Source organism: Anabrus simplex, chromosome 6, assembly GCF_040414725.1.
Source record: "Anabrus simplex isolate iqAnaSimp1 chromosome 6, ASM4041472v1, whole genome shotgun sequence".
Classification (NCBI taxonomy): domain Eukaryota; kingdom Metazoa; phylum Arthropoda; class Insecta; order Orthoptera; family Tettigoniidae; genus Anabrus; species Anabrus simplex.
In genome coordinates this window covers 111,703,109-111,718,282 of record NC_090270.1, presented here as the reverse complement: position 1 = coordinate 111,718,282, position 15,174 = coordinate 111,703,109, and positions in this window count along the sequence as shown.

The following is a 15,174-nucleotide window of genomic DNA, read 5'->3' as shown; positions in this document are numbered from 1 at the left end:
CTCACACACCACACATAACACTATCCTCCACCATAATAACACGCAGTTACCTACACATGGCAGATGCCGCCCACCCTTATCGGAGGGTCTGCCTTGCAAAGGCTGCACTCGGCTAGAAATAGCCACACGAAATTATTACAATTTCTTAGTAGTTTTGGTGATTTTTGACGAAACATTACATGCTGTCTCAAACTTCAACAAGATCCTGCAAGGTTAATCACGTACAGTTTTACAACTTCCTGTACTTGTGTCTGGAACGAGAACGAAGTACCGGTAGTACATAAAATTAAAAATCTAGAGATCCCTGCAGGATAAGTGAAAAGTGTGTGTTTGAATGAACAGATTGTTTTTCTTTACATCCCAACGACACAGATAGGTCTTATGGCGACGTTAGGATAGGAAAGGCCTGGGAATTGGAAGGAAGCGGCCGTGGCCTTAATTAAGGTACAGCCCCGGCATTTGCCTGGTGTGAAAATGGTAAAAAACGGAAAACCATCTTCAGGGCTGCCGACAGTGGGGCTCGAACCCACTATCTCCCGATTACTGAATACTGGCTGCACTTAAGCGACTGCAGCTATCGAACTCGGTGAATGAAGAGAAAAACCAAACAGAGCAAAGTGAGAAGAAATTAGTGTCGAATATGATAAATGAAAAGGAGCAAACATTTAATGACAAGGCTTGAAGTTAATCCAGTTAATTTGATAGTTTGAGATTGTTAAAACTTTTCAACGACTTACAGAACATGACTGTAAAGAACTGTGCCTATTTTTGGGGCTTAAACAAGTTGATGCTGTTATTGCAGACTTCCAGTCTGTTAAATGTGTGGCTCACAATAAGGTCTGCACACACCAAAGCGGGAAACGGGAGCGGGAGCGAAACCTACAATCCTGCGGTTGCTGCAAAGTTCGTCTTTCTGCATGCACCAACGCGGTACGCGGGAGCGGGAGCGAAACCTACAATCCCGCGGTCGCTGCGAAATTCGTCCAATACATTACGTCCTTCATGGCTATCTGTTTGAGGAAGTTCGTGATGGTTTCCTCACGTTCTGTTACTTCCAGGAATGAATGTAGCAGGCGGTGCGATACTTTCTTTTTAGACATTCCAAAACGGCCTGATCCATAGGTTGTATCAAACTTGTTACGTTAGGGGGCGAAAATAAAGCACGAATTCCATCAAATACTACTTAATATTCATCTGGATGTGACGTCGAGGATTAGCGATGACAATTTACGAGAGCCAATTATGAAAATGATGGGAAAAGATTATTTCGAATAAATCCAAGGTATCAGGTTTATTCTTACCTAGTGAGTGGTTCTCACTTAATGCCTATATGCTAAAAATAAAGAAAAATACAAAAATAAAGTAATACATTCCTTTTCCTTGCAAACGTTTGTATTATTCCACCCACAAGCGAAAAACGAAATCAGTGATTTCCTTAAGACTAACATTCTGTAAAGGCAATGTCATTGTAGATTTAAATGATTACGTTTGAAAAAGTCCGCCTCTGTAGTGTAGTGATGCCATACAGGTAAGTAGCAATGTCACAGAGTTAAATATTATGTTTACTGGACACAGTGTGTATGTCGAGAGTGAGGTTACAACGTATGACAACTCTCGAACGAACTTTGGCTCGCAGATTACACATGTCCCAGCACAAGGCCACGTGAGGATTCGTCTTAGTTTACTCATACACCACCTAGGTAGCGCTAACATCCCAACTTGGAATCTCAGCTGGGCGCCATTGTCTAGTTCTGGCAACTTGAACGTCTCAAAATAAAATTGGTGTCATTTGGAAGTGCACCTACGTAACAACAAATACTGTATCTCAGATCAGTAAAGGCAAACCGTGTTTATAATGTGAGAAGTGAATGGTGAATTAGTCTTTAATTTCTGCATTATCTACTGATTGTTTCGTAGACAATGCCTTTTTTTTTTTTTTTTCTGAGGTAAGATTCGACAGAGCAAAGAGATGTGGAATGGCCACCCTGACTGATGACAGCAACAAGTTCTATGGTCGGTGTTGGATAACAACATTGCTTCCTGTTCGTCGTAGGGGCAGAGTGATTTGAACAACGATGGGGATTGATATTTGTTGTGTCGTATAATAGCAAGGTACTGCATTCCTGTAATAACTGGTTCTCTCTGACATCTTAAATGCAAATCATAGAAAGGTAACATGTCCGAGTGCGATTTGTGTAGATTAAGGTGGAATCTCTATTATCGTACTATTTTCTTTGCATCCGAACTAACAGGTGGTGGTGGTGGTTAGAAGGAAAACAACGTGCCTTATCAGCCTATCCATCAGAACGAAACAAGATCTCATTTGCAGATTTCCTTGCGAATGTCGTGACTTTCTCGTGTTTTCCATCCTGGCTGGACGGTAAGTGAAAACTTTGATACCTTCCTTTGTACCTGCTAGATATTGGTGAAATAAATAGAGTCCTCATGTCATCGACATGACGTTTCTGATATGAAACGGCTGCTGTATTTGGAGCGGTACGCCGTAGGCTACCAGCATAAATAAAACATGCGGTTAGCATACCGGCAAGATATTATACAGTTGAAAATACTCCCTACATTATATCTTCATTATAGATTGTTATGACTTTCAGCGTCCAGTCTAAAAGCCTCTATTAAAACACCTCTGTCTGTTAGGTCATCAGCCCAGAGGCTGGTTGGATCCTCAAATAGCACCACCAAAGGCTATGCAGTTATAGGGAAACTGCAAAAACCAATGGCAGAGCCCAAATGAGGCATACTAGGGAAGATGAGGAGTGAGGTAGTTTGCCATTGCTTTCCTCACTGGACCAGAAGGTGCCACTGCAGCACGACTGATCCTATGAGCAACACCTTTCATAACACTCGGACACTAGTTGTGCCCCAAATATCATTACTCAGCACCACCCATACCCCAGCAGCTTCCATATTGTCACAGCCATGGATGAGACTGGGACTTCGGTGGAAGCTACACTTTGCTCTGGCCTGTGCCAAGAGACGGATACAAAAATACTGCATCCATCAAGAAATGGCAACAGGCGGAAAACACCTCTATAGTACGTGAAGCTTTTCTTGAGCCCTAGTTCCCATTCAGCACTATGGAGCTCAGGGCTCAAGAAAAGGTTCGCGTTCTGTACAGTCCTCTATTTATACAGTAACGGCGATTGGAAATTAAAAAGTGCGGGGGCAAAAAAATACAGACAACAAACAGTACTCGGGTTTGCGGGATATAGCGAATGGGGGGAGGGGGGATTTCATCAGTATTGAAGGGGGAAAAAGCTACAAAGTGGTAAGCTCTTTGATGCTCTCTGAGTGAATTTCGACAGAGAGGTAGAGGTTGACAGCTTACCAATTGAAGTGCGGTAATAATATTTTTGTGAGATTTTGATTCAGTGCTATGCAATAAAACTTTCACCATAGGAACAATATTGCACATTTATTACAATTAAATAAATTACGACGTGATTGTACAATTAAAATGATTTAGTATTTGACTAAACACTAAGAAACTAACAGACACTAAAGAGACTTGCAAATTGCCGAATGCGCCCGGAAGCGGGTGAATCATACCTTGGCAAAATATATAGCCTACTACACTTCCTTACAACACATGCAAAGTGTCCACTACTTGCCTTTGCGCTATACAAATCGCTTATCCGGGACGAACGACATTTCGTGCGTATTTCTGCTAATAATTTTGTTAATAGTTAAAGAAAATAAAGGAAAGAATCAGCTGATAAGACAACAGGGCTTGTACAAATTGCTTTTTTTTTTAAAAATAATTCCTAGTTTAAGCTGGCTAAAATGGAATCAAAATGTAATGTTTTTCTCCACAAAGCCGCTACTGTATTTATAACTAGCTTTGTGGCCTCGTGTATCTTTAAATCATTAGAGACTTAGTTTCAAATAATCCTTTCATCTTTATTAAAAATTGAAGTTATTTGCTATCTGTCCGAAGCCTAGAGTTATTATAACTATACTATTTTGCATGATATTCCCTTTGTTGGAACACTTGTCAGTTGTTTGCTTTTGCTGGAAAACTATGAACAGCGGCCTAAAGAGTTGCTGTGATGAGATCGATTAATTTCAAAATTGCCTTCACTAATTTTAAAAATCGCAAAAGTGTTTTTGAATGCAAATCTAACCCTTCCAATGAATTATTTTGCTCCAGAATTTCTTTAGCTTTCCATTGAAAATATATTGCTTAGTCATATACAAATGTTAATTTAGCCGCTAAAATCATCATCATCATCATCATCTGTTTACCCTCCAGGTTCGGCTTTTCCCTCGGACTCAGCGAGGGATCCCACCTCTACCGCCTCAAGGGCAGTGTCCTGGAGCTTCAGACTTTGGGTCGGGGATACAACTGGGGAGAATGACCAGTACCTAGCCCAGGCGGCCTCACCTGCTATGCTGAACAGGGGCCTTGTGGAGGGATGGGAAGATTGGAAGGGATAGGCAAGGAAGAGGGAAGGAAGCGGCCGTGGCCTTAAGTGAGGTACCATCCCGGCATTCGCCTGGAGGAGAAGTGGGGAACCACGGAAAACCACTTCGAGGATGGCTGAGGTTGGAATCGAACCCACCTCTACTCAGTTGACCTCCCGAGTGGACCCCGTTCCAGCCCTCGTACCACTTTTCAAATTTCGTGGCAGAGCCGGGAATCGAACCCGGACCTCCGGGGGTGGCAGCTAATCACACTAACCACTACACCACAGAGGCGGTAGCCGCTAAAATAAGTTACATAATTGCTAATAAAGGAGTTCAGCCATTCTAAATTTTGCGGTGGCGATTTTTAATCTGGATGGCAGGAGTATAATTTTTCAGCGTTCTTGAATGTAGGAATGAGTGAGTCTGCGACCGCATTTGTCAACTCGTTTTGTCAAAGTGTATATTTACGGTATTTAACTGTCTTTCTTTTGCGATGAAATGAAATAACGTATGGATTTTAGTGCCGGGAGTGTCCGAGGACATGTTCGGTTTGCCAGGTGCAGGTCTTCCGATTTGACACCCGTAGGTGACCTGCGCGTCATGATGAGGATGAAATGGTGATGAAAACGACACACACACCCAGCCCCAGTGCCAGCGAAATTAACCAATGATGGTTAAAATTCCCAACCCTGCCGGGAATCGAACTCGGGACCCCTATGACCAAAGGCCATCACGCTAACCATTTAGCCATGGAGCCGGACTCTTTCGCGATAATGGGCCTTATTGGACGGTGTGCGATTTTAACGGTACCATTAAGAAAAACTCCAACTCCAGCATTGCCAAACGAAGAAAATTCAGTTCAAATTCTGGATCATTATTGTTCATTAAAATAGCTGTATTGTCCGCCTCTGTGGTGTAGTGGTTAGCGTGATTAGCTGCCACCCCCGGAGGTCCGGGTTCGATTCCCGGCTCTGCCACGAAAATTTGAAAAGTGGTACGAGGGCTGGAACGGGGTCCACTCAGCCTCGGGAGGTCAACTCAGTAGAGGTGGGTTCGATTCCCACCTCAGCCATCCTCGAAGTGGTTTTCCGTGGTTTCCCACTTCTCCTCCAGGCGAATGCCGGGATGGTACCTAACTTAAGGCCACGGCCGCTTCCTTCCCTCTTCCTTGTCTATCCCTTCCAATCTTCCCATCCCTCCACAAGGCCCCTGTTCAGCATAGCAGGTGAGGCCGCCTGGGCGAGGTACTGGTCATTCTCCCCAGTTGTATCCCCCGACCAAGAGTCTGAAGCTCCATGACACTGCCCTTGAGGCGGTAAAGGTGGGATCACTCGCTGAGTCCGAGGGAAAAGCCGAACCTGGAGGGTAAACAGATAATAATAATAATAATAATAATAATAATAATAATAATAATAATAATAATAATAATAATAATAATAATAATAATAATAATCGTATGGCCTCAGCTACCGTTTTGCAGACATTTCGATTTGACGCCATCTGGCTGTCTGCTCGTCAATTTCGACGTTCCGGTTTACTCTGTCTGCCATCTAGCGGACCTAGAGTAAACCGGATCTCTCTTGGGCGGCTATGGCTGAGATTGAATTAATTTTGTCGGGTAAATACCAAATGTATCACCAGAGATATTTTACATGCCGACATCGTACGACATGGAGTGTCGAATGGACTTTTTTCCGCCCTTCAAAAATCCGACTACCTCTGCCGGGTTCGAACCCGCTATCTTGGGATCCGGAAGCCGACACTCCACCACGGATCCACAGAGGCAGCTAATGATAATGATAATGATGATGATGATGAAAATAGCTGTATTGCAGTAATTAGGATTGCTATACGCCCCGGGTTTTGCGGTACAATACCGGATTATAATCATCTGTCCCGGTGTGTTTTCGGGACATATAATTGTTCTGGGTTTGATCAAAATTGAAAATAAATACCATAAATGCTCTGGGTTTGATCGAAATTGAAAATAAATACAGATTTTTGATTCTTATAACAGGACTCTAAAATATTACTAATATTTTGTATATTACTGTGTATCCAAACAATTAAATATCTGCAATTTCACAAACGACTCCACTGCCAAACGATTTTAATATAAAATCATAAAACTGATATGCTAATTGATTGCAAATCTAGTGCTATTTCAGTTTGAATTCGGTCAAACTCTACAGTCTTTATATAATGGGTCCTAAACGAAATGTTACTAAATTAGCAAAACTTGTAAACTAACGGAACAGGCTACTTTGCTTCTAAGTTTTGGAAGTCTATTTTGTTTCTAGGATACGGGATACCAATCAGTTTCCTGTTGTTTTCCTTAACAACCTTTTTTAGAAACGTCCCGAAATTTGACCATTTTAATATAGCAACCCTAAATTAAGGCTACATTCTATCGACAAATAGGCCAATATGATGTTACATTTTCAGTAGTATAATTGGATGGTTCTGGCGCCACCTCCACCTCAGGCTCCCAGAGGCCACCTCCACCTCCACCTCAGCCAGAGGCCTCCCAGATGCCTCCTCCACCTCCACCTCAGCCAGAGGCCTCCCAGAGGTCTCCTCCACCTCCCGCGGGAAATTTGAATTTGTAAACAAAGCCACGTGCTTTTTGACAGACAACAACGCATCGCTAACCTCAGTACTGCCATCTTGACGGGCCTAAACCTCAGTAGTGCCAACTTAACCTAACTAGCGCGAGGTAAACAAAGCCACGTGCTTTTTGACAACCACGTGCTTTTTGACAGATTTGTAAACAAAGCCACGTGCTTTTTGACAGCTGTCATCGACAACAACGCATCGCAAACCTCAGTACTACCATCTTGACGGGCCTAAACCCCAGTAGTGCCAACTTAACCTAACTAGCATGAGGTAAACAAAGCCACGTGTTTTTTGACAGCCACGTGCTTTTTGACAGATTTGTAAACAAAGCCACGTGCTTTTTGACAGACAACAACGCATCGCTAACCTCAGTACTGCCATCTTGACGGGAATAAACCTCGGTGGTACCAACTTAACCTAACTAGCTCGAGATAAACAAAGCCACGTGCTTTTTGACAGCCACGTGCTTTTTGACAGCTGTCATCCGCCATCTTTAAACTACAGAGCGCTGTGCTGCCCTCTTTCGTCACCTGTCATCGGCAGTGCTGCCATCTTGGCGGGCCTAAACCTTAGTGCTACCAACTTAACCTCACTAGCTCGAGATAAACAAATCCACGTGCTTTTTGACAGCCACGTGCTTTTTTGACAGCTGTCATCCGCCATCTTTAATCCATAGAGCACAGTGCTGCCCTCTTTAGCTACTTACCTTTGAAATGTGGTGGCGGATAATTTGAAAAAATGCTTTTTTGACAGCAGCCATCTTTGAGCGCCGTGCTACACTCTTTAGCTAGTTACCTTTGAAATGTGGTGGCAGGCAATTCCACATGACAGCAGTCATCTTTAATCAAGAGAGCACCGTGCTGCCCTCTATGTGGTGGCGGCAAATTGAAAAATTCTACATGCTCTTGTTTGGAAACAAACTCACGCGCTTTTTTGACAGCCGTCATCCTCCATCTTTAATCAACAGAGCACAGTGCTGTACTCTTTAGCTAGATACCTTTGAAATGTGGTGGCGGCAATTTGAAAAATTCTATGTGCTCTTGTTGGGAAACAAAGCCACGTGCTTTTTTGACAGCTGTCATCCGCCATCTTTAATCAATAGAGCACTGTGCTGCTATCATGCGGGCAATTTCGTTAGCTGTCATCCGCCATCTTTAATCCAGAGAGAACAGTGCTGCACTCTATGTGGTGGCGGTAAATTCCATGTGCTTTACAAACCTATGTGCTTTTCTGACAGCTGTCATCCGCCATCTTTAATCTAGAGAGAACAGTGCTGCACTCTATGTGGTGGCGGCAAATTCCACGTGCTTTACAAACCTATGCGCTTTTCTGTCATCCACCATCTTTAATCTAGAGAGAACAGTGCTGCACTCTATGCGGTGGCGGCAAATTCTACGTGCTTTACAAACCTATGCGCTTTTCTGTCATCCACCATCTTTAATCTAGAGAGAACAGTGCTGCACTCTATGTGGTGGCGGCAAATTCTACGTGCTCTTATTTGGAAACAAATTCTACTCGCTCTTCAGCTGTCATCCACCATCTTTAATCAAGAGAGCACCGTGCTGCCCTCCTTGTGGTGGCGGATAATTTGAAAAAATTCTTTTCGACAAGCAGCCATCTTTAATCCAGAGAGAACAGTGCTGCCCTCTTTAGCTACTTACCTTTGAGGCGGTTAATTTGAAAAATTCTTTTCGACAAGCTGCCATCTTTAATCCAGAGAGAACAGTGCTGCCCTCTCTAGCTACTTACCTTTGAGGCGGTTAATTTGAAAAATTCTAGCTGCCATCTTTAATGAAAAGGGCATCGTGGTGCTATCTTGCGGGTAATATTTTACGTCACAGCTGTCATCCACCATCTTGCATTGCTAACCTTAGTGCTGCCCTCTTTAGCTACTTACCTTTGACAAGTTGTCACCCGCCATATTGGATCGCAAACCTCAGTGCTGCACTCTATGTGGTGGCGGATAACTTGAAAAAATCTTTTTGACAAGCAGCCATCTTTAATCAACAGAGCACCGTGCTGACATCTTTAGCTACCGCCATCTTACATCGCTTACCTCGCTGCTGCACTCTATGTGGTGGCGGTAAATTCGAACAAGTTTAATCACGCATCGGGTAAGCTAGAGTAAGCACGTGCTGTTGTGATGACATCATCATACATGTTTAGACTTGTCCGTTTTCTTAAGAGTAAGTCGATGTAAAGGAATGTGGTAGCGGTAAATTCGAACGAGTTTAAACATGCATCGGGAAAGCTAGAGTAAGCACGTGCTGTTGTGATGACGTCATTGTGCATGTTTAGACCTGATCGTTTTTCTTAAGAGTAAGTCGGAGTAAAGCAATGCAATAAGTACAACATTTTTGAATGCGATCAAATATTTATTTACAAATGTACTACAACAGTGTTCGTTTTTTTTGCTGCTGACAAGGTTGGTGTGCTTCTTAAGAACGTATGCTTCCGAAATGCCTCCTGCAACATTCAAATTAAACAAAGCATTTAGAAATATATTATACTAAGTATGTTATGCTTTACAGAGAAGATCATGTACTTCTTACCTTGCTGTTATTCCTTTTCGGAATCATCATCATCATCATCATGAAGTACTAGAGAAAGTTCATTCATACACTGTGTACAGTGTTCAATCCTCGGATTTGGTCCATCCCAATCATCATCACCATTTTCTCCTCGATGCTTGTAATGTCGCTCACAAGTTCTGCATAAAGCTACTTCGATTGACATCTTACTGTGTAGAGGAAGGATGTCCCAAAAATTATATACGTAAGAGGCAGCGTACGTATATAAAAATCCTGGTGGTAAGTATTGAATAAGATGTTTCGGCATCGACGATCTACGTTTATAGAACATCTTAATAGCCTCACTCACTCGTGAAACATAAATAAGATGTTGCGTATGAGCATGCAAACAGCATGCACATTTACAGTTTTGTTCCATAGCGTACGATGTCGAAGCACACACTAATGAAAATGATAAAGATCTATTCTTATTTATAGTCTCGTAACAATATTCGTTAGCGGATGGTAAGTAACATCACTCATATGAATAATAAGACAATAGGCTGCTGTGTTAGCAGGAATGTTTTCAGATGTTTCAAATTCTAAACGAATATCAACTGGAGATTCTTTTATAGATTCTTCATGATAAGAGCAGTCTATAACTACAATCGGTGCTTTATTTTTAAATTCTTGAGGTGTAAATAGCGGACGATCTTCTTTCTGATAATACGATGATTGAAATTTACAAAACATGTCATAGAGCATCCCAAACTTATTTTTCTCAAAGTTAATGTCGATGTTTTCGTAGGGATACGTAATTCCATTGAGATATAGTCTAACGTGTCTTAATTTGCAGTGATCAAACAGTGAGCTATCTTTTTCGTGATTGAATTTACGATTAGTTTGAAATCCAAAAATAATGTACAAGGGCTTCTCAGTAAAACGTGATGTTTTAACTGCCCAGCTATGCTTGTTTGTAGGTGGTAACACAGGATATTCATGCAGCTCCCAACTTCTAAAACGTATAGGTAATGGTGTATCATTTTCTACAATCTTGAGCAATCGAAGTTTTTCACGATCAGATAAGGTTACATGTGGGATCCGCCACAGTATACGATGCAGTGTTATTTTCGATTCTACAGGTGTTTCTACTGCTTTAAGAGAATTGTAATCACTTCGATCACGGATTAGAATAAGCTCTTGTTTTACGTTGATTATAATACGTGTAAAGTCTTCTGCGAATCCAAAAATATGTTTCAGTGATAACATACCCGTAAAAGTTCCATCCTCATTAATCATCCAGTTGTTAGTAGCTTTTGGACACCATCCAGCCATCCGCAAAAGATTACTTTCTTCATCACAGAAAGAAGGGTAGAGTTTCATTGCGCTTGTAATACCAACATTCTTCGTTCGATCTATTTCAACATTATTTACTTCATATCGCGCTTCAGAAAAGAGAAAAGCTAGAGCATGGTTGTTTAGTTGTGAAGTGCTTGGTCCACTTCCATCAGACTTTTCTAATCGTCCTTCAATATAGAGGTAGCTTTCGTGTGGTAAGGTGTAAACATCTTGTTGATTAATAATAAAATGAATTTCATCATTGTTATTTAATCCAAACGTAAAAGGTTGATAGGAATGAAGCTCACTTCGTACTACACCTTCACGACTTTCTACTGTATTCGTAATGTCTAGCATTTCTTCCATTCTGTTGTAGTAGTGTATATCCTAAATCTTGGAGTATCTGCTTATGGGTATCTGTTAACTCGATGAGTCTCTGCACACATGTAGTATGCCTTCGGAATGTACACCGTGTTTTATAGATGGTTTTCATACTGGTTTAAGATGTAGTTTGTAAGCTACGTACGCGTGCTGATCTAAATGAATAAGCTGATTATGTTTATTTACAAGTCTAAGAGTAATGTTGCTAATGTGTTTTACAGACACAGGATGATAAAGAACTACTGCTGGTTTCTCACAAATAGTATATCCACGTTCCTCTGTAACAATAAAGTCGTGCAGGACGTGCGAAGGTTGTAGATTACTATTCAAGTCTGTAATAATATTACAAGTAATGTTCACATTATAATCATCGAAGAGTTTTATAGGTTGATCAGACTCGTAACGTACGTTCGGTAGGAGCTCCCTCGATGAAAATCCAAGCAGTGGACCAATCGAATCAGGTTGTGATTTGAAGTCAATCTTAAATGATGATTCAATAACACATTTGTGCGTAATGTTGCTTATAGTGATTGAGAACTTGTAATTATGATTACTAAAACTATCTTCCCCAAACTGATCAATTAACGTACTTTCAATATAGTGGTGAATATCATCTACTGTATAACTACCTGAGGGTAGTGTTAGCACATACTCATCGTAATAGAACTTGTTTAAACCATCACGCACATTATAGATTTTATTGTAGCTTTCAAACGATACTAGTCCAAGACTATGCGGCTGATAACCAAGTTCGATTGGCGGATTAAAATAGATGGTTGTTTCAGGTCCTTCTCCACGTACAGCAAACGTTCTTTCACTGTTCGTCATCACGTAGACACTAATACACTTTCTCTACTGTCTGGGTTTGATATAAGAACATAAGACATAATCGTCCGCACATGCGTGTATTAAAGTTTTGCACACGGTTTTTATTGTAAACAATGTCTGCACTGCTTCCGAAATAACGTATGAGCTCAAAAGGAGGAGGTAAATCTCCATAGCTATCAAAATACCATACTTTAGATTTACGTTTTACATAAGCAACGTAATGAGTTCCAGGTCCACGACTGTCGTCCAAGTTAATTACGGCACTTTCACGTTCACGTGGACGTGCTGGTAGTTGATCACGCATATACACTCCTCGAAAATAATGAATTCCTAGTTGTTTAGCAAACGTAAAAACTTCATCATGCGTTAGAGCTCGATATGGCAGTGCATTCAGTAGACGTTTTTTGGAGAAATGTAGATACCAAGCCCTTTCTTGTATGGCGCTAGCTTCATGTTCACACCTTTGCCTCGTAACGCAATTGCCTCCATCGTCTTGTTATGACGTTCACTCTCTTTCAACTGTTGTTTCGCTTCTTCTACAGCTTTGACAGTTCTCGCTACAGCGCTAGCACCACCTAGCAATGACCCTAAAGCTGCTAAGCCAGCAAACAGCGCAGGAAGAAATCCTCCTCGTTTTGGTACAGGAATAATTCGCGCACGTTTACTAAATATTGCTCTGCACTTTGGAGAAATTCTCGCTCTTGCTGCGCGTAACGCCTTAGTAATAGCTACACGAGGATTGTATTCCCCTCGAATAGCTTTTTGCGCAGCCTTTATAACATCTTTCCATCTAACAGTTTTTACTTTCTTCTTCTTCTTCATGTCGTTTGGATATCGTTGTTTCACCATGCTGGACACGACTTTACTAGTCAAGAGCAAATCATAAACTAACCGTTGCCTCTTGTTTCGTTTAATATATATATTACTATTACGTACTTTATGATTCAGTTATCATGAAGATTATAAAGCAGCAAGACACGCTACCTGTTACCGACATTGTACCACATCTCTTACCTTGTTCTAGTACAACTACAAGAAAACGTCATGGAACGTTGTTTCCTTTTACTGTTCGATGTATTATATCAGGTCCGTCGGGATGTGGTAAAACAAATCTTTTACTCACACTTATTACTTCTGTAAATGGTATACGCTTCGAGAATATTTACGTTTTCGCAAAGTCACTCTATCAGCCGCTATATACTATTCTACAAACTGTAATGCACGATCTAGTTAAAGATGGAATAAGATATTTTAAATTTAATTCACATGAGCAAGTACCATCACCAGACGATGTGCTTCCTAATTCTCTAATGATCTTTGATGATGTCGCAACAGAACAGCAAAACGTTATTCGTGCATTCTTTAGTATGGGTCGACATAAATATGTTGATTGCATCTATTTGTGCCAAACCTATTCTCGTGTGCCCAAGCAGTTGATACGCGACAACGCAAATGTTATTGTGCTTTTTCGGCAAGATGAGCGCAACATGCGACATGTGTATAACGATCATGTTAACACTGATATGACATTCGATGACTTTAAACGTATGTGTGCTAAATGTTGGTCATTACACCGTTACAGCTTTTTAGTTATTGATAAAGAAAGTGATGTACAGCATGGACGATATCGCATGGGTTTCGATCATTTTATATGCATTAACACAGAATTACAGTAAATACTTGATTTAAAACCACCATCATGTTAACATCTAGCAAGGAGATCACAAAACATATCATCCAAGCTCGAAACAATATTCGACGGAAATTTAAAGAGCTTAAACGTATTCAAGCAGACACGGATTTATTTTTAAAAACACAACTAAGTACACCACTCAAAGAAATTTTTAATTCTACTTCATTACCGCAGTCTACTTCAAGTTTTGCTTCTATGCAAACATCATATCATAAAGAGAAGCATGAAGAAGAAAAGCATGAAGAAGATACTGAAGAGAAGAAGCAGGATGTAGATCAAGAAGAGGAAGATAAGGAAGAAGAAGAAGAAGAAGAACTTAATGATACATCACCATCTAAGCGTGTTGAGTTTTTAACTACAGATGTTATTGCAGAAACACCTACTACATCGACGCAAAATCTACCATCTTTGTCTGAGGTTATGATTACACCAGAGTATCGCAATCAGTTTAGAACTTTTATTCAAGATACCTATGGATCTCTCTTTGCACCTTATATAGAAAAACTTTTTACAGGACAAACTGACACTACCTATGGTATTCGCTACGAAGATGACTGTTTCCGGATAGGAAATTCAAATGTTAAGATTAATAGCAACAAACTCATTGTAAAAGGTGTTACCTATAAACCTACGAAAGGACTCTTAGAACTTCTTTTCTCACGAATACCTGACAAGGATATAATTTTACAAGATGATCTTAAAAAGTATAAAGCAATACTTTTTGCTACTGATGCAACACGACGTAATTACAAGAGAACAGAAGCTGTAAATGCGAATAAGAGTTACAAGTATCGTGAGTTTATTTCTAAGCTGTTTCCGACTGCACGTAGTCTAGACGTTATCTACAAGCCTTTGTTGCCGTATGTGGATGTAAGATACTGGAATGACCCAAACTTACTCGTTGAACGATTACAACTTTTAAGAGCATCGCAAGAGGCTGGTCACACGGGTCACGGATCAGAAATTCTAGAAATAGAAAGAGAACTACGTTATGCCGGTATTATTTTGTAATGGCTCGTCAAGAGAAGATCTCACCTGTAAAGGTAAACATCGCACATGAGTTACATAAACCAGCACGTCGCACCTACTGTCGCAGACGCGTTATTACACGAGGAAAAGATGATCTCTGGCAAGCAGACTTAGTAGAAATGATTCTATATGCTTCTAGTAATAAGGGCTATAAGTATCTACTTACTGTTATCGATGTGTACTCAAAGTTTGCTTTTGCACAGCCCGTGCGTTCTAAAACAGCAGCTCAAGTTAAAGAAGCATTTAAACATATTGTTGAAGAATCGAAACGCTGCCCAAGGCTTCTTCAAACTGATCAAGGTAAAGAGTTTTACAACAAGGATTTTTCTTCTTACCTCAAGTTACTTGGCATTC